Source organism: Hyperolius riggenbachi, chromosome 1 (genome assembly GCF_040937935.1).
Source record: "Hyperolius riggenbachi isolate aHypRig1 chromosome 1, aHypRig1.pri, whole genome shotgun sequence".
NCBI classification, from domain to species: domain Eukaryota; kingdom Metazoa; phylum Chordata; class Amphibia; order Anura; family Hyperoliidae; genus Hyperolius; species Hyperolius riggenbachi.
The window spans coordinates 668,421,119-668,439,261 of NC_090646.1; the positions used below are offsets into that span (position 1 = coordinate 668,421,119).

Sequence of the window (18,143 nt, forward strand, 5' to 3'; positions counted from 1 at the left end):
AGGTTAGTGTTAGGAGTGGGTAGAGGGTAGGTTAGTGTTAGGAGTAGGTAGAAGGTAGGTTAGTGTTAGGTGTAGGTAGAGGGTAGGTTAGTGTTAGGTGTAGGTAGAGGGTAGGTTAGGGTTAGGAGTAGGTAGATGGTAGGTTAGTGTTAGGAGTGGGTAGAAGGGTGGGGATTAGTATTAGGAGTAGGTACAATGTAGGTTAGTGTTAGGAGTGGGTAGATGGTAAGTTAGTGTTAGGAGTGGGTGGAGGGTAGGTTAGGGTTAGGAGTAGGTAGATGGTAGGTTAGGGTTAGGCGTAGGTAGATGGTAGGTTAGTGTTAGGAGTGGGTGGAGGGTAGGTTAGTGTTAGGAGTAGGTAGAGGGTAGGTTAGGGTTAGGAGTAGGTAGAGGGTAGGTTAGGGTTAGGAGTAGGTAGAGGGTGGGTTAGTGTTAGGAGTGGGTAGATGGTAGGTTAGTGTTAGGAGTGGGTAGAGGGTAGGTTAGTGTTAGGAGTAGGTAGAAGGTAGGTTAGTGTTAGGTGTAGGTAGAGGGTAGGTTAGTGTTAGGTGTAGGTAGAGGGTAGGTTAGGGTTAGGAGTAGGTAGATGGTAGGTTAGTGTTAGGAGTGGGTAGAAGGGTGGGGATTAGTATTAGGAGTAGGTACAATGTAGGTTAGTGTTAGGAGTGGGTAGAGGGTAGGTTAGTGTTAGGAGTAGGTAGATGGTAAGTTAGTGTTAGGAGTGGGTGGAGGGTAGGTTAGGGTTAGGAGTAGGTAGATGGTAGGTTAGGGTTAGGCGTAGGTAGATGGTAGGTTAGTGTTAGGAGTGGGTGGAGGGTAGGTTAGTGTTAGGAGTAGGTAGAGGGTAGGTTAGGGTTAGGAGTAGGTAGATGGTAGGTTAGTGTTAGGAGTGGGTAGAAGGGTGGGGATTAGTGTTAGGAGTAGGTAGGGGGTAGGTTAGAGATAGGCATAAGAAGAAGAGGGGTAGTGTAAACAATGATATCCTACTATGGGCATTACCCGGCATTCATATTACCGGACACCTTCTATAGATACACGCAGCACAACCAGAGACCGGAGAAGACATTACAGGAGGTGATTTTGCGTTAGAATCTCGCCTGCTCTGCCGGAATTAGTGAGATAAATAAGAGGAGATTTTCTGAAGTCTGATGATTCCGGCCTCTTCAGATTGGTACAATCACAGATTACTTACAGTGACAGATTAAACGCAAGCCACAATTATTACTGAATCCGCTCCTCTGATGTAACATTAATGGCCTCATCTGTCCTGTGCAGCCATTTCCCCTGACACAGCCCAGGCCTGACACTGGGCGGCAGCAAGAGGACCTGTCATGGCTTATACAGCTCACCGCACATCACTGAGGCCAATGCGAGCGCTACATAGTCACATGACTGATGAGAATGGATCAGTGATCTCTGTACAGCGCTGTGGAATATGTCAGAGCTATATAAATGTATAATAATAGTGTGTGACTGTGGTGAGGACATTAGAGTGTAAGCTCCTCTGGTGCAGAGACTGATGGGAATGGATCAGTGATCTCTGTACAGCGCTGTGGAATATGTCAGAGCTATATAAATGTATAATAATAATAATAGTGTGTGACTGTGGTGAGGACATTAGATTGTAAGCTTCTCTGGTGCAGAGGCTGATGGGAATGGATCAGTGATCTCTGTACAGCGATGTGGAATATGTCAGAGCTATATAAATGTAGAATAATAATAGTGTGTGACTGTGGTGAGGACATTAGAGTGTAAGCTCCTCTGGTGCAGAGACTGATGAGAATGGATCAGTGATCTCTGTACAGTGCTGTGGAATATGTCAGAGCTATATAAATGTATAATAATAATAATGATAGTGTGTGACTGTGGTGAGGACATTAGAGTGTAAGCTCCTCTGGTGCAAAGACTGATGAGAATGGATCAGTGATCTCTGTACAGCGCTGTGGAATATGTCAGAGCTATATAAATGTATAATAATAATAGTGTGTGACTGTGGTGAGGACATTAGAGTGTAAGCTCCTCTGGTGCAGAGATTGATGGGAATGGATCAGTGATCTCTGTACAGCGCTGTGGAATATGTCAGAGCTATATAAATGTATAATAATAATAGTGTGTGACTGTGGTGAGGACATTAGAGTGTAAGCTCCTCTGGTGCAGAGATTGATGGGAATGGATCAGTGATCTCTGTACAGCGCTGTGGAATATGTCAGAGCTATATAAATGTATAATAATAATAATAGTGTGTGACTGTGGTGAGGACATTAGAGTGTAAGCTCCTCTGATGCAGATACTGATGGGAATGGATCAGTGATCTCTGTACAGCGATGTGGAATATGTCAGAGCTATATAAATGTAGAATAATAATAGTGTGTGACTGTGGTGAGGACATTAGAGTGTAAGCTCCTCTGGTGCAGAGACTGATGAGAATGGATCAGTGATCTCTGTACAGTGCTGTGGAATATGTCAGAGCTATATAAATGTATAATAATAATAATGATAGTGTGTGACTGTGGTGAGGACATTAGAGTGTAAGCTCCTCTGGTGCAAAGACTGATGAGAATGGATCAGTGATCTCTGTACAGCGCTGTGGAATATGTCAGAGCTATATAAATGTATAATGATAATAGTGTGTGACTGTGGTGAGGACATTAGAGTGTAAGCTCCTCTGATGCAGATACTGATGGGAATGGATCAGTGATCTCTGTACAGCGCTGTGGAATATGTCAGAGCTATATAAATGTATAATAATAATAGTGTGTGACTGTGGTGAGGACATTAGAGTGTAAGCTCCTCTGGTGCAGAGATTGATGGGAATGGATCAGTGATCTCTGTACAGCGCTGTGGAATATGTCAGAGCTATATAAATGTATAATAATAATAGTGTGTGACTGTGGTGAGGACATTAGAGTGTAAGCTCCTCTGGTGCAGAGATTGATGGGAATGGATCAGTGATCTCTGTACAGCGCTGTGGAATATGTCAGAGCTATATAAATGTATAATAATAATAATAGTGTGTGACTGTGGTGAGGACATTAGAGTGTAAGCTCCTCTGATGCAGATACTGATGGGAATGGATCAGTGATCTCTGTACAGCGCTGTGGAATATGTCAGAGCTATATAAATGTATAATAATAATAATAGTGTGTGACTGTGGTGAGGACATTAGAGTGTCAGCTCCTCTGGTGCAGAGACTGATGGGAATGGATCAGTGATCTCTGTACAGCGCTGTGGAATATGTCAGAGCTATATAAATGTATAATAATAATAGTGTGTGACTGTGGTGAGGAGATTAGAGTGTAAGCTCCTCTGGTGCAGAGACTGATGGGAATGGATCAGTGATCTCTGTACAGCGCTGCAGAATTTATCAGAGTTATATAAACAAAATAAATAATGTTATCTGCATATTATTATTTATGTGATTGTATTTGTCTTCTTTATGAGTGTTTTGTTGGTCTGGAGATTTTACGGCCCTGTTATTTGGATCGTACATTTATTATTGATTGCTCTGAACAGAATTCCAATAAAACATTTAAAAAATCCACTAAATCAGATTGATGCGGGATCACTTAAGCGTATGCTACTTTCCCAGAGACCTGAGTGGGACTCTTCTGCACGCTTGGGTGGGCCGCAGGCCGGGGGCTGACTGGCACTGTTGTCACTTGAGGTTAAATGAATCTTCCTTAGTGATATATCAGATTAACGGCCGACCCTCCCACTGCGGAGAGTGCGATCTGACCACCGTGCCGCAGTCACAACCTGCATGGCACAGCCGGGGGCCCCCCGCAACACCGTATAACCTCTGCAGCACAGGAAACTCTGCAAAGTGTTTCACTTACCTGCGGCTTCTGCCAGCCCCTTGCAGCTGTCCTGTGCCTGCGCCGGACCTCCACAATCCTCCGTTCTCCCACCGCGGTGCAGTTTCATTACCGCCGAATCATAAGTCAACGGTAACTGCACCAGCACAGCCCTGGCCATGCCTATCCTTCCTCACGTTCCTGTCCGCAATAACGTCCTGCAGGACGGGAACGTGAAAAAGGATACATGTGGCCAGGGCCGTGCGGGCGCAGTTGCCGTCAACTTACAAGTCGGCGGTAACGAAACTGCACTGCGGCGAGAGAGCGGAGGATCGTGGGGGACCGGCGCGGCACAGGTTGGCTGCAAGGGGCTGGCAGAAGCTGGGACCACTGGATGGCGTAGATTTCATCATCAGAGAGTTACAGATACTCTTTTGGGTTAAAAGTCCAAATCCACGAATCGCTGAAAGATCAGTTTTGAACCTACTGACCCCGCCAGGGTCACCAGGGTCTTCCTTGGAGATAGCAAGGAATACTGAAGGGTGAGCGAATCAGAGTCTGTTTTATTAAAATCCAGAGGACTTACACATAGCTGGAACTTCTCTTTAACTCATTAGCAGCTTCAATAGAGTTAGCTCACGTTGCTTTTGACCCCAGTCAGCAGAACACATTGTGCTGTACATTCTTGGAATGCTTTGATCTCTCTCTGCTAGCAGAAAATATAGAAACTGGAAGCAGAAGCCTTCTGTTATTGGCTCACACTGCTCCCTAGTGACAAGTGGCCATAAACACACATTACAGCAGTACTAATTACAAGCAAAGGAAATGTAACAAATAAAAAAATGTGCTAAAATGAATTGGCCCAGAATTCTTGCCAGCCTCTAAATAAATTGACTGCTAAAGGGTTAATAAAACTATGTGGGTGCCGCAGACCTGCATCCCCCCAACCACTCATCTACAAACCTCCGCACAACCTCACAATGTTCTCATTTGACCCATGTGATATATTCTGTTCCCTACTTTATAACAGAGAATTAAAAAAAAGAATCTGTTCAGCCCACGGAAGTTGTATGACTTTTGCAGCTCATGTACTCCAGCCTTAGTGACTCATGTCTTGGACCGCAGGACGTCTCCAGTCTGACAGGTCATCAGTGAGTCGGTGACATAACTGTCCGCAGGGGGTTTCCTTTGGCTGCTACTACAGGTCCCTGACATGTCCTGCACATTCCTGAGACCCCCAGCGTGTCAGAGCTGTCACCTGTCATGTCCCTGTCACTCCAACACAAGTGTGCCCCTGAGCGCTGCTACATGGAAACGCTGTGTGACATCATCAGGCGCTTCCCAGAGTGACGGGGATTCCTATCCCTGCTCATTATCTACGCATGATTGCTGTGACCCCCCATCAGAGGCCAGACTACAATCACCCTCCGGCTGCAGCATTCCACTGACAGGACCAGCAATCTCCCTCCATCACCCAGAGGATGACAGGACAATGGCAGACAGACCTGATGATGTGTGTTCAGCAATGTGCACAAAGCCAGAAGTATATCTATGGGAGTGATTGGGCTCCCCATGCTGCAGATATCGGTGGAGGGTTGTCGCGGCGGCTGGGGACTGTGTTAGGGCTGTATCAGACAGGTGATGAACCAGTCTCTTTTTTAAAGTGTAACTGTCGGCATAAAATCAAAAATCAATTCTTTATTTTTATCTGGTAAACAAGTAATAAGGATGCTAACCAGGCCATCCAAAAGTTAAAATCTCTATTACTTTTCTTGTTTATAAATGATCATTCCCCAGTTTACCCGACTCTTATTTGGTACATTGCTGCACAAAGGAAGTTGCAGGGCATGCTGGGTTGTCTTTTTTTGCTTCTGTACATTAGTTAAGTCTGAGGGGAAATAAAGAAGCAAAAAAAGACAACCCAGCATGCCCTGCAACTTCCTTTTTGTGTACCAAATTTTGTGTGTACCAAATAAGAGTCAGGAAAACTGGGGAATGATCATTTATAAACAAGAAAAGTAATAAAGATTTTAACTTTTGGACGGCCTGGTTAGCATCCGTGTTACTTGTTTACCAGATAAAAATAAAGAATTGATTTTATGCCCGACAGTTACACTTTAACATCTTTTAACATCGTTTTATTGATGCAGCAAATGTGAATAACAGCTCACAATATAAAATACAGCAGCAAGACAAATAACAACACACATTGCATATCAATCATTTCATATACAATCGAGTCCAATAAACTAGAGGCCAAGATAAAAGATAGTACGACTATGATAGTATAATAAACCAAAACCACTGACCTAAGGGCAACCCGCCTACTGTGTCAGGTCAGTAATAGTGAAAGTCATCCCCTAATAACAATCGTATCTCCATTGGGGAGGACTATGTGTATCCATACGATCCATGCAGGTGAGACTAAATGACCCAACATGGCTGAACATTGATTGCTAAACAAACATAACCAAATAAAATAAAGCTTTTTTTTATAACGATGCATCATTCTGTCATATTTGCAGTTTAGAAACCCCACTCTATCTTTTATACTATAAAACAAAACAGAACGAATGACCCTTTGAACTGTCCTGCAGTAAAACCTTATCTTAAGCTCTCTCTCTGTTTCTTGGCTGTTTATGTGCTTCAGAAAACAGGACTGTATACTACCCAGTGGGATGAAGAGCTCAGAGAAGCTCTTTTGCACAGATAACTGAAGGTTTTTTTTAACTCATCCTGTACTGGAAACAATATGAGATTTTTCTTTGCTACTAATGTTCTATGTCTTAGCTGCACTACACATACAATTCAATATCTCCTCCGTTTATTTTCGCTTGAAACCAAACTGGAAAAAACATGTTTAACTTACTTGGGGCTTCTGCCAGCCCCTTGCAGCCGCCCTGTGCCTGCGTAGTCTCTGGAAATCCTCCAGTCCCCCGCAGTGCCCCTCTTTTGGCTGGTTAACTCGGTGACTCAACAGCCACTGGACATGCGTGTCCCTGGCTGCACCCGTCCTCATCGGAACATTCTGCGCATGCTTAGTAAAGACCTCCCCGTACGCGCATGCACAGAGTGCCCCAGTCCCTGGGAGCAAGATCGGGAGGCTGCGGGGGACCAGAGGAGCGCTCTGTGATGGCGTGGGGTCACATGGGTGGCTGCAGGGGGCTGATAGAAGCCCCAGGTAAGTTAAACTCATTTTTTCCAGTTCCGTTTAGGCTGCCTTTAAGCGCTGTCCATTCAAATGCATAGACAGCCATCGGTACAATTGTTTACTGTTGTTCTCGCAAACGCCTGTTGCTTCCCATCGTCTCGTTTGGTCCTTCTGACCGCAGAACTTCTGTGCCCCCTGCGGGTGTCATAACACGACACATTTGCAGGAGGACGGGAAGGGAACCAATGCCAGGGTCTATATTTGGTATAGGTGTCTACATTTGGGGTTTACCATTGTCTGTGTTAATATGTACCCCACGTTTTTACAGTGCCACGGAATACGTTGGTGCTTTATAAATAACAATTATAATAATAATAAACAGCAACAGCAGATATACTAGTCCTGTAAACACTGAATAAAACATGAATAAAATATGAATTACACTGAGGTTTTTTTTTCCATGTTTGCCCAGAGCATGTTGGCGATTAGAGTTTGTAAACCTGGTCGACTTTTCGGTCATTTCTGTATTATTTACCTTCTTGCCTTTCGGCATCACACAAGTTAATAAAGGGAATAAAGAATGTATTTTGTTTTCGGAGCCTTTAGGCAGAACCTATACGGAGACAACAATGCAGCTTTCGCCTGATTAGAACGCCGTCTGTCAGCGACGGTGATTAAGCTTTCCTGAGAGGTACGGCGGCGTGGAGCGGCGCCGGAGAAAATGTTGTTGAATATTTAAAAAAACGACGTTACCGTCCCTCCTGGTATAAAATACATATTTTTCCAGCAAATCGTTTGAATATCTTAGAGGGCTTCTGGCCGTCTCTGGGAATAGCCTGGGTGAAAATCGCTGCGTTCAGCAGATTGCTGCTAAATGGTTATTCAGAGCTGCGATGATTAAATATCTCGTCCTGTCCGTGTTTCACCAAATTAAATCTCTCTCTTTCTTTATGTGTGTTAACTGAATGTGATTCTTGGGAAAGGGCTGAAGCCTGAAGCGCAGCAGTTTCTAGCACCAGGCAAACTACCGTCTTTCCCCCGAAAATAAGACAGTGTCTTATATTAATTTTTGCACCAAAATATGTGCTCGGGCTTATTTTCAGGGGATGTCTTTTATTTCTATGAACACACAAGTTCCTGAGCTGTGTGTCCTCCTGACATCTCCACTTTGACACTGACTCCTTTTCCTCTGCTGGATCCACCTCTTGTGTGTCACTTTTTTCCCCTTTATACCCGTAGTGTCCCCTGGTGTCCCTCTCTGTACCTGTGTCCTCCTCTACCCCCTGTCCTCCTGTGTCCTGTGTCTACTTGCTCGCAAGACTATGGGCTCCAGTAATAACACAAGTTTCCACATTTCCCCCCTTACTGCTGCTAGGGCGTATTTTCAGGGTAGGGCTTATATTTGGAGTATGCTCAAAATTCCTACTAGGGCTTACTTTCAGGGGATGTCTTAATTTCAGGGAAAGAGGGTAGCAGCGAAGAAGCATGCCTATTCACAACTAACTACACCCGGTGAGTTTACCAGTGGGGTGTTATCTGAAACTAGGCGATGTTAATCTGAAATCTCATCCTTGCCTGGCTTGTTTCTGTTATCCTCCACTCTAGTGTAACAAACTCTGCAGGAAGAGCTGGTGGGGGGTAACTATCTACTCGTCAGCCTTCTGGGTGGTAGGGTGGCTGCTGGGCCTAGCACAACATGGCTGGAGGAGAGCCTCATATAAGGGAGACAGAGAGCAATGCAGGGAAGATGAGTAAAGTGAAAATAAACATGGAACCCTTGGCAATATTGCTTTTCTCGAAGAAAGTTCTGAGTCCATTTTTTAGTGCTGTCTGTGTTCCATGACAACAACCTTGACACCTGCAAATTAATATTAGATACATACCTCGCCGTTAGTTCCTCTCAGAAGCTCACCATTTTCTTCTAACAACGATTCCTTCCAGTTCCGACTACATCTAGTCAGACTTGTCTCTCTGAAAGCTGAACGCCTTAGGGCCCTTTTTCATTGTACCAGTTGATGTTCGAATATCTTTGATCTGCACATCAGGTCTGATTACTGGTTTTCACAATCAGTTTTTGTCTTGACTGTGAACTCAGAACGCAACTCCTCAGACATGATGTGCAGATTGCAGATCTGTGAGCAATCCCACATAACCATACATAAGAAGCAGAGGCAGCAGGCATTACCAGAGAAATGCTGGTGCACAGAGCAGGGATAAGGTCCTCCAGCACCCAAGGCTGAGACACCAAAGTGCGCCCCTCCATCCCTCCCACCCCAGCCGTCACACACTGATTGCTATTAGACTAAGAGGGCCACAGGGCCCACAACCTCCCCAACACCTTAATATCTAGTTATCTGGCTTGCATTCACTGCCATGTATCCCCTTTTCTTATTTCTTTCTGCTTCATACACAATTAGGAATGACAGCTGAGTGAATTGTGCGCCCCCTCCTACAATGCACCCTGAGGCTGGAGCCTCTCTTGCCTCTGCCTCGGCCCTGATGGTGCACAGGAGTAGATGTATAGGCTGCTGCTAATGGTTGTGGTGGGGGGCATGTGTAAACACTGGGCAGTCATAGCTCTGTAGGAAGATAATGGATTATGATTGGGTTATTGATTAGGGGGGGGGGGGGATGACGGCTTGTTGATTGGGAAGATGTACGCTTACCCTTTACATGCCCAACAGGTCAGAATCATGAACACCAGCAGCGATTCTTCGCAGGAAGCGGTTAATGAAGCCGTCAGCGCCGGGGAAATCAGACGGGAGCAGGTGTTCTTCCCTCCGAGCAGCAATTCGCAATTCACCGGGCGCACTTCTCCCAAATCAGGGCGCCAGCCGGATCCTGTTACGAGCTGGCACCGCTCTGGGCACCATACTGCAGAGATGGCACGGCTGGCCCGCTGCTAAGGGGGACTTAATTCCCAGCAGGTCCCCCGAGCCCGGGCTGCCACCGGCGCACAATCCTTTCCCATTTGTGCGCGGTAATCAGCGGCTCGCGCCAGCTCATCCGGGGCTAATGACACCGGCCTCGTCCAGCTGGGCCCGCTGACAGGCGGTGACAGAGGGGGGACGCTGTGCCTGGCCTTGGCAAGAGCATCCATCTCCCGGCCATTCACTGACCTTGCCTGTTCACGAGTGATTCACGGCCCACCGACCTCCCAGCCAAGTGGAGTCAAGCGCACGCCGCAGCCACAGGAGCCAAACAAGAGGAATTAAAGCGCAACTCCAGCCAAACAGCTGAAATACATCTGTGTGGGCGGCCTGGCTTGCCAAGAGATCTGTCATTGTAGGCAGTTATGATTTTGGTTCGCACAGCCGTGCTGCAATGCATAAGCAGGAGAAGGATTGTACTCGCTATGGAAGCTCTGCGGGGTACTGAGCTAGTGGCCTCACCCTAAACGAGGCAAGATAGAGAGGTGTATCTACAGTGTCTCAAGCCTACATACAACCAGGCAGCAGGGCAGTTTGTAGGCGTTAGAGCAGGGGTGTCAAATTAAAATACAATTTGGGCCGAAATTGTACACTGGGACCTAGTTGTGGGCCAACCTCAATGTCTACTGAGCGCCTTCCTCCCTTATAAAGTTCCCAGGTATCCAATGGCCCCCCTCCAACCCCTACACAGTTCCCTGGTGTCTAGAGGCCCCCACCCTCTCCTACACAGTTCCCTGGTGTCTAGAGGCCCCCACCCTCCCCTACACAGTTCCCTGGTGTCTAGAGACCCCCATCCTCCCTATACAGTTCCCTGGTGTCTAGAGCCCCCCACCCTCCCCTACACAGTTCCCTGGTGTCTAGAGGCCCCCACCCTCCCCTACACAGTTCCCTGGTGTCTAGAGGCCCCCACCCTCCCCTACACAGTTCCCTGGTGTCTAGAGGCCCCCACCCTCCCCTACACAGTTCCCTGGTGTCTAGAGGCCCCCACCCTCCCCTACACAGTTCCCTGGTGTCTAGAGGCCCCCATCCTCCCCTATACAGTTCCCTGGTGTCTAGAGGCCCCCACCCTCCCCTATACAGTTCCCTGGTGGTCTAGGGCTTCACCTCCAATACAGCTTCCCTGGTGGTCTAGACTCTAGAGTGGGCCCAACATAATGTAAAGTGGGGAAACCACTTGAGGGCCAAATGTAATGACTCTGAGGGCCAGATTTGGCCCGCGGGCCGGCAATTGACATGTATGCCTTAGAGGATGAATCAATAGCCCCCCTCCCATTGAATCGGGCACACTCTTGCAATCCAGTAGCCAGAGAAGCCCCCCCCCCCTCCCGTTGGAGTGGCCAGAGAGCACTCATTTAGGTAGTCAGAGAGTACCTGTTACGTAACTAGTGAGTCCCCCATGTTATGTAACCAGAGAGCCCCCCCCCATGTTATGTAACCAGAGAGCCCCCCCCCCCCCCCCCGGTAGCCAGATAGCCCCTCTTTAGGCAGCTAGAGTTGCCCCCTTTTGGAAACCAACCCCCCCCCCCACTCCATTTGGTTACGTAGAGATAACCCCTCCCCTCTTGGTAGCCAGGGACATCTCCCCTCCTTTTGGTACCCAGAGAGACCTTCCCCCTTCCTTTTTGGTAGCCAGGGAGTCCCCCCATTTAGGTAGCCTGAGAGCCCTGCTGTTCTATAGCCAGAGGGGCAGGTGGGTGAGTGCAAGGGAGGGAACGCAGCGGTGGGAGTTGAGGGAGGGAGTGCAGCAGCGGGGGGAGTGCCCAGCAGAAGTTGTCATTTTAATCCCTGGATCCACGCGTCGCATGTCTTTCCTTATAACAGGAAATCGGATTTGTATGTGTTTGATCCGTCATCACGCTGGGATTCCAGCAGAGCGGGACACGGAGGAATACAGTGATATTTTGTGTCTGATTCTGCTGTTTTCATACAGATGGCGTCTCTTCCTATCAGATACTGTATAAATCATTGCTAGCGATCACTCCCTGGGGCCAGTGACTTATGAAGAGTCAGTATGCAGGAAAACAGCCCTGTAAACAAGATGTTAAACAGCAGGGGCAGATTCAAAGAGCACCTGTCTGTACAGGAATACGTAGGCCATTTATTTATGACCTAGGTTCTCAACGTGTGGTACACGTACCCCAGGGGGTACTTCTGATGGTTCCAGGGGGTACTCAGGCTTGATATACTTAACCAAGAATAACAAATGTATAGTTTTAGAAAATCTTATTTAAACACCAAATTAGTATTTTAGCTAATTAAAAGCAATAGTAAATGCTTGGAAATTGTTTAGACCCAATTATCATGTACTACGATTAAATATACAGGTAGTCCCCGGTTAACGAATGAGATGGGGACTGTAGGTTGGTTCTTAACCTGAATCTGTTCTTAAGTCGGAGCATTGTGCCATCTCTGTCCCCTGTACCTCCTCTGTGCCTCCAGTGTCCCCCTTTGTGTCACCTCTGCCCTCTGTACCTTCTTATACAAGTTTAAAAGCCATTTTTTTTTGAATTTTTTTTTGAATTTTTTAAAATCGATTTTCTCAAAAAAAAGTCCAATTTGCAAAACTTTTTTTGACTTGTTCCCATGGAAACACAGAATCCATTCCGTTCGTATCGGTGGGTCGTTCGTAAGTCTACCTGTATATTTGTCAAGGGGTACTTTTGATGTTTACTATGCTAGGGGGTACTTGGTGAGTACAGGGTTTTAAAAGGGGTACAGACCAATAAAATGTTGAGAAACACTGGTTTATGACAATAAGCTTGTTATGATATTTACTGGCTAACCTAGTTACCGGGTGACAGCACATACATGGATTACCGGCCCTGGCTTCAGGCTGTGCACACTCCTCTGTGCATGGGGTGGTGCATAAGGTCAGTGTTCTCCCCAGGCTCTTATAGCTGGGTGCTCCACCCGGCTGTCATCAGCTCACCTCCTCATCCTCTTCTTATGCTATAAGCAACGTTGCACCCTCTCTGCATTCCTCCTCTTGCGCACCACCCGGCTACTTATTCATGCCACCCAGTTGGAAAAAAAAATCCGGGGAGAACACTGAAGGTGATGTACTCTTACCCTCGCCATTTGCACCTGAGCCCCCCACCTCTTGTACGTGGTCGGTTTTAGGAATGAGGTTGTTAACACTTATCTGAATTTGCGTGCTTTGTGCGGGTTTGCATTTGTATCATACATCTAATGTATTTCAACAGCATCACATTGACCTGCATTTTTTTCCCCTATTTTTTAAGTATTTTGCAAATCGCCTGAGTTTTTAAATTGCACGAGTCCAACAGTGATGTTTTTGTTTTGTGTGCGAATCACATGAAAGCGCAGAAAAATCGCATTTGTTGCACGAAAATCATATCTGCAGTTACCAAGATAAATCCTCATGTAACTTTATTAGTGTGCATAGAAAAATCTCAATACAAAAAAACTGCATAGAAAACATGCACAAAATACAATGTCGTGGAGGAACAATTCAAAAGACAAAACCCGATGATCACAAAATCGCAGAATCACACAAGACACACGGGAAGATGGCATTCGCACACCGATATTGTAAACAGCCAAATCATTTAAATACAGCACGTGCAAGTGGGAGTGACGTTATGCACGGCATGTGCGCGTTCCGCAGAACAACGTTGTTGAAACGATATTGTACTTTTGGCCAACTGCACGATATCTGCCCGACAGTCGTCTGAGTTGATCCACCGGATGGATCAGGAAAAATGCCAGATATCAGTTGCTTGTCGTCATCATTTGACTAAATTTTTTAAACAATTGTCATCTGATACAGGGAAATCGGTTGTTAGTCGGACGTTTCAAATGACTTTTGTTGAGTGTGTGTACTTAGCTTAAAGGTGGCCACACACGATATAATAAAAATGATCCGATTTTACGGCAATTCAATAAATATGATTGGATCTCCTGAAATTGAAAGCTTTTTTTTTTCATTCGACTGAAAAATGTGATTTTTATCGATCCAGTATGCTGGAAGTTTTCTTCCATTTTTCTAAAGATTGTATGGTGTGTGTTAGATTGTCACACACAATACACACCCTAGCAATTTTCTCAAAAGTTTCCAATCATGTTTATCATAATTAGGAAAAAATTTAACATATGTGTATGGTACATTGGTCATATTTTTGAAATGTTACAATCAGTCAGAAAAAATGGATGTGATTGTTGAATTGAACAGATATTTAAAAAATTGTATGGTGTGTGGCTGCCTTTAGAAAGACCAGTATTTATATTTTAGGAATGGTCCAAAAATGGGAAGATGAGAAAACTCAGAAAAAAGTGTCTTCTGTGGTTCTAGCCCCGCCTCCTTTCTGAGCTTCCTGTCCCCTCCCATTCATCGATAGTATAAAAGGTAGGTTGTACAGCGCAGTGCCACCTACCTAGGATCACCGTGATATTACAACTGAATCCTCCTGCCATGGATTTGATACATTCTCCAGTCAAAGGCAAACAGAGGGTAACGTTGGTGTGTGGCACAGTTGGGAAGCTCTCTGGGTAGAAGCTGCAGATCGCTGATTGGAGGTAGGTGTTTGCCACTTGCTTTGTTTCTTCAGGACAGCGCTATCCCGACCTAACCAGGGAAATCCCACATAATCCCGACAGTCAATCATTGGTAACAACAGCACAACAAACCTTCATTCCTATAAGACCCTCTGACACCTTGTGCTCAGATAGAAATCCCCGAATAATGGGATGTAGCGGTGACCCAATCCATTCCCACACCTCCCAATCCCATCACACGCAGTGCAGAGACTGTGCGGTGCGCGTAGCCCCAGGATCCCACACCTCCCAATCCCATCACATACAGTGCGGAGACTGTGCGGTGCGTGTAGCCCCAGGATCCCCCACCTCCCAATCCCATCACACACGGTGCGGAGACTGTGCGGTGCGCATAGCCCCAGGATCCCCCACCTCCCAATCCCATCACACACGGTGCGGAGACTGTGCGGTGCGCGTAGCCCCAGGATCCCACACCTCCTAATCACATGCAGTGCAGAGACTGTGCGGTGCGCGTAGCCCCAGGATCCCACACCTCCCAATCCCATCACATGCAGTGTAGAGACTGTGCGGTGCGCGTAGCCCCAGGATCCCACACCTCCCAATCCCATCACATACAGTGCAGAGACTGTGCGGTGCGCGTAGCCCCAGGATCCCACACCTCCCAATCCCATCACATACAGTGCGGAGACTGTGCGGTGCGTGTAGCCCCAGGATCCCCCACCTCCCAATCCCATCACACACGGTGCGGAGACTGTGCGGTGCGTGTAGCCCCAGGATCCCCCACCTCCCAATCCCATCACACACGGTGCGGAGACTGTGCGGTGCGCATAGCCCCAGGATCCCCCACCTCCCAATCCCATCACACACGGTGCGGAGACTGTGCGGTGCGCGTAGCCCCAGGATCCCACACCTCCCAATCCCATCACATACAGTGCAGAGACTGCGGTGCGCGTAGCCGCAGGATCCCACACCTCCCAATCCCATCACACACGGTGCGGAGACTGTGCGGTGCGCGTAGCCCCAGGATCCCACACCTCCCAATCCCATCACATACAGTGCAGAGACTGTGCGGTGCGCGTAGCCCCAGGATCCCACACCTCCCAATCCCATCACATACAGTGCGGAGACTGTGCGGTGCGTGTAGCCCCAGGATCCCCCACCTCCTAATCCCATCACATGCAGTGCAGAGACTGTGCGGTGCGCGTAGCCCCAGGATCCCACACCTCCCAATCCCATCACATACAGTGCGGAGACTGTGCGGTGCGCGTAGCCCCAGGATCCCACACCTCCCAATCCCATCATATACAGTGCAGAGACTGTGCGGTGCGCGTAGCCCCAGGATCCCACACCTCCCAATCCCATCATATACAGTGCAGAGACTGTGCGGTGCGCGTAGCCCCAGGATCCCACACCTCCCAATCCCATCACATACAGTGCGGAGACTGTGCGGTGCGTGTAGCCCCAGGATCCCACACCTCCCAATCCCATCACATACAGTGCGGAGACTGTGCGGTGCGCGTAGCCCCAGGATCCCACACCTCCCAATCCCATCACATACAGTGCGGAGACTGTGCGGTGCGCGTAGCCCCAGGATCCCACACCTCCCAATCCCATCACATACAGTGCAGAGACTGTGCGGTGCGCGTAGCCCCAGGATCCCACACCTCCCAATCCCATCACATACAGTGCGGAGACTGTGCGGTGCGTGTAGCCCCAGGATCCCCCACCTCCTAATCCCATCACATGCAGTGCAGAGACTGTGCGGTGCGCGTAGCCCCAGGATCCCACACCTCCCAATCCCATCACATACAGTGCGGAGACTGTGCGGTGCGCGTAGCCCCAGGATCCCACACCTCCCAATCCCATCATATACAGTGCAGAGACTGCGGTGCGCATAGCCGCAGGATCCCACCGTATCCACAATACCATCACACTGCTAATCCCCGGGATTATGGGACACACTGCTGAGCCTGCCCCATACACTGAGCCAACATGAGGCAGAAGACCAGGGAGGTAGGGATGGTGAGGTAGAATGGAAGACTGTGAGGACCAGGGAATAGTTATAGAATACCAGGGAAAACTGGTAGAAATAATGTAGGTCAAAACAGGAGAAAGGGAAATGAAAAACAGAGTAAAATGTGAGAGAGGAGAGAATAGATAAGGAAGGAGAGAAGACCGTGGGGCAAGCAAAGGAGGAAGAGGTGAGAGATAAGAAAGAGGTGGAAAGAGAGAAAGGGGGGATAGAAGAGGAATGTAGAGAGGAGAAGGAAGGGAGGAAAAGAAAGGAGATAGAAGCGAAGAGAGGAGAGAGAGTGGTGGAGAGGACAGAGGAGAGGATAGAAGGCAATGGAGAGGATAGAAGACAGAGGAGTGGAGAGGATAGAGGACAGGAGAGAGATTGGAGGAGTAGATAGAAGGCAGTGGAGAGGATAGAGGACAGAGGAGTGCAGGAGAGAAGAGACAGGAGAGGATAGAAGACAGAGCAGTGGAGGAAAGGATAGAAAGCAGAGGAGTGGAGCGGATAGAAGACAGAGGAAAGAGTGGAGGAGAGGATAGAAGACAGAGGAGTGGAGGAGAGGATAGAAGACAGAGGAGAGAGAGGAGGAGAGGATAGAAGACAGAGGAGAGAGAGGAGGAGAGGATAGAAGACAGAGGGGAGAGTGGAGGAGCGGATAGAAGACAGAGGAGTGGAGGAGAGGATAGAAGAAAGAGTGTGGCGGAGAGGAAAGAAGACAGGGGAGAGAGTGGAGGAGAGGATAGAAGACAGAGTAAAGAGTGGAGAAAAGGATAGAAGAAAAGGGAGAGGAGGAGAGGATAGAAGACAGAGGGGAGAGTGGAGGAGAGGATAGAAGACAGAGGAGAGAGTGGAGGAGAGGATAGAAGAAAAGGGAGTGGAGGAGAGGATAGAAGACAGAGGGGAGAGTGGAAGAGAGGATAGAAGACAGAGGAGAGAGTGGAGGAGAGGATAGAAGACAGAGGGGAGAGTGGAGGAGAGGATAGAAGACAGAGGAGAGAGAGGAGGGGAGGAGAGGATAGAAGACAGATCTGAGAGTGGAGGAGAGGATAGAAGACAGAGGAGTGGAGGAGAGGATAGAAGACAGAGGAGAGAGAGGAGGAGAGGACAGAAGACAGAAGAGAGAGTGGAGGAGAGGATAGAAGACAGAGGAGAGAGTGGAGGAGAGGATAGAAGACAGAGGAGAGAGTGGAGGGGAGGAGAGGATAGAAGACAGAGGGGAGAGTGGAGGAGAGGAGAGGATAGAAGACAGAGGGGAGAGTGGAGGAGAGGATACAAGAACGAGGAGTGGAGGAGAGGATAGAAGACAGAGGAGAGAGAGGAGGAGAGGATAGAAGACAGAGGAGAGAGTGGAGGAGAGGATAGAAGACAGAGGAGAGAGTGGAGGAGAGGATAGAAGACAGAGGAGAGAGTGGAGGAGAGGATAGAAGACAGAGGAGAGAGTGGAGGAGAGGATAGAAGACAGAGGAGAGAGTGGAGAAGAGGATAGAAGAAAAGGGAGTGGAGGAGAGGATAGAAGACAGAGGGGAGAGTGGAGGAGCGGATAGAAGACAGAGGAAAGAGTGGAGGAGAGGATAGAAGACAGAGGAGAGAGTGGAGGGGAGGAGAGGATAGAAGACAGAGGAGAGAGTGGAGGAGAGGATAGAAGACAGAGGAGAGAGTGGAGGAGAGGATAGAAAACAGGAGAGGATAGAAGCAGAGGAGTGGAGCGGATAGAAGACAGAGGAAAGAGTGGAGGA

The 18,143-nt window shown here is 47.9% G+C and overlaps 1 protein-coding gene across 6 annotated transcripts in view; it reads right to left on the minus strand.

The window, feature by feature from the left end:
- Positions 1-18,143, minus strand: part of CNTFR (ciliary neurotrophic factor receptor) — an 841,679-nt gene that overhangs the window by 385,357 nt on the left and 438,179 nt on the right. The window contains exon 1 of one of the 6 annotated variants that reach the window (XM_068252990.1): positions 9,612-9,716. The exons of the other annotated variants lie outside the window; for them this stretch is intronic. The gene's annotated coding sequence lies outside the window, so the exon portion shown is untranslated. Of the gene's footprint in view, positions 1-9,611; positions 9,717-18,143 lie in introns of those variants that run through there. 6 annotated transcript variants of the gene reach the window in all.